The 2,253-nt window shown below is 35.3% G+C and overlaps 1 non-coding gene across 1 annotated transcript; it reads right to left on the bottom strand.

The window, feature by feature from the left end:
• Nucleotides 1–1,830: 1,830 nt before the first annotated feature.
• LOC121231027 (small nucleolar RNA R71) lies at nt 1,831–1,937 on the bottom strand. The gene has a single exon (XR_005929096.1). It is a non-coding gene; the product is annotated as a small nucleolar RNA R71 (small nucleolar RNA).
• Nucleotides 1,938–2,253: the final 316 nt, after the last annotated feature.

The following is a 2,253-nucleotide window of genomic DNA, read 5'->3' as shown; positions in this document are numbered from 1 at the left end:
TTTTTCAACACATTATTATTAGGAATGCATTTCATGAAAACTTATGTTATCAATAAATGCAATCATCAGCCATTCACAAATCATATAATTAGGCATATTAGGAGTTTACTTTAAGTTATCCGAACTTACCTGGTATTTGTTTCGGTTCTGTATTTCGGTTATTCCGAAACCTTTCATTTTTCTCGACCGACCTCCAAAATTTGTTCCTCGGGGTCTATTACAACAAAATTAAATCATTAACACTCCACATTATACATTTCAAGTCTAAATTCCACCCCCGGTCCAAATAACCGTTTTTCCCTTAACCTTTCACATTTTTACGATTTAGTCCCTAGACTCGTATAATGAAATGCATGCAATTTCTACCTTACCCAAGCCTAGCCAACTGTTTTTCCCTTTTATGGAAGCCCACATTTTCCACTATTTCTCATTTCTACCACATATTTTACACCTTTTGAAAAAAGGTCATTTTAGAGGTTTTTCATAAAAACCACCTAGAAAAAGATGTTTAACACTTACCCAACTTTCATATTCTTCCATAAACCATCAAAATACAAGTAACTCATGCATGGGTAAATTTTTAAACATGAACCCTAGCATGAAATATGGGTAGAAATGGAGAGAGCAAGCTACCGGAATTTCAAAAATACAAAGAACATTAAAAACGGGGCTTGGGAGCACTTACTATTGAGCTTGAAAATGTTGAAAACCCTAGCTATGGTGTCCCTTCAATTTTCGGTAGCCATGGAGAAGAAAATGGCTGATTTTTGCCTTGTTTTTCCCATTTTATTTCATTAAAATGCCAAATGACCAAAATGTCCTTAAGCCCTTTCTTTAAAATTTCATCCGTGCAAGCCCATTTTTGTCCAAAAACTTAGAAATTGGGAAAAGTTCTCTCCAATACCTTCTAATTTATAATCTAAAACAATTTCATACAAATTGCTTCTAGAATCCAAGTTTTGCAATTTATTCAATTTACTCCCTAATTTCCAATTGGACACCTTACTCAAAGAATTTCTTCATGAAAATTTAACACATGCATATTATCATATTCTATGACTTATAATAATCATAAAATAAATATTTTGATGTCATATTTGTGGTCCAAAACCACTATTCTGACTAAGCCCTATTTCGGGATGTTACATTCCAAGTTTTTGGCGCCGTTGCTGGGGACTGTGTTTTAAAAAGTCATTATTTGTGAAATTGTTAGTTTTGAATTTTGGTTTATTTTTTTGTTCACTTTTAACTTAATTAATTTTTATGTGATTATTTCAGGTGTTTAAGAGTATTGACTGAATCATCGATTTACTCCCTATAGACCCTGAGATTCAACGAACTTTCCGATAGTGAAAAAGAGAAGCAAGTTAGAGAAGGACCGAAGAGATGAACTCTGAAAATTCGAATCAAGGAAACAGAGCAAACCATGATCAAAATCCTATCCTTATTACTAATGGTAAGGATAGAGCTTTAAGACAGTATGTCATGCTAGTGTTTAATGATCTTAATCTGGGTATTAAGAGACCCAAAATTGAGGCACAACAGTTCGAGCTGAAGCTAGTCATGCTCCAGATGCTTCAGAAAGTGGGCCAATTTAGTGGAATGCCTACCGAAGATCCTCACCTACATTTGAGACTATTTATGGAGGTGAGCGATTCTTTCAAGTTAGCTGGAGTACCCGAAGATGCATTACGATTGAAGTTGTTCCCATATTCACTAAGAAACAGAGCTCGAGCCTGGTTGAACTCATTGCCACGAAATTCAATTTCAACATGGCAAGAGTCAGTAGAAATATTCCTCATGAAGTATTTCCAGCCTAGCAAGAATGCTAAGTTGAGGAACGAGATCACTGCTTTTCAATAAATGGATGATGAGTCCTTACATGAGGCATGAGACAGGTGTAAAAAATTATTATGAAAGTTCCCTCATCACGGAATCCCACATTGCATCCAACTTGAGACATTTTATAATGGTCTCAATGCTCACGTGAGGATGGTAGTGGATGCTTTTGCTAATGGTTCTCTCATTTCTAAGTCTTATAATGAGGCTTATGAAATCATTGAGAGGATTACCAGCAATAATTATCAATGGCCAACCAATCGAGCAGCGTTAGGAAGACGGGTCACTGAATACATGAAGTAGACGCTCTCACTTCACTCGCATCTCAAGTATCCTCAACATCATCAATGCTTAAAAATTTTACCACTAATGGATGTAATAGTTTTACAGCACAACCACCGAATAAATTTTAAA

Source organism: Gossypium hirsutum, chromosome A06, assembly GCF_007990345.1.
Source record: "Gossypium hirsutum isolate 1008001.06 chromosome A06, Gossypium_hirsutum_v2.1, whole genome shotgun sequence".
Classification (NCBI taxonomy): Eukaryota; Viridiplantae; Streptophyta; class Magnoliopsida; order Malvales; family Malvaceae; genus Gossypium; species Gossypium hirsutum.
Note: the sequence above shows the minus strand (reverse complement) of the source record. Positions and strands in the feature narration are given on the sequence as shown.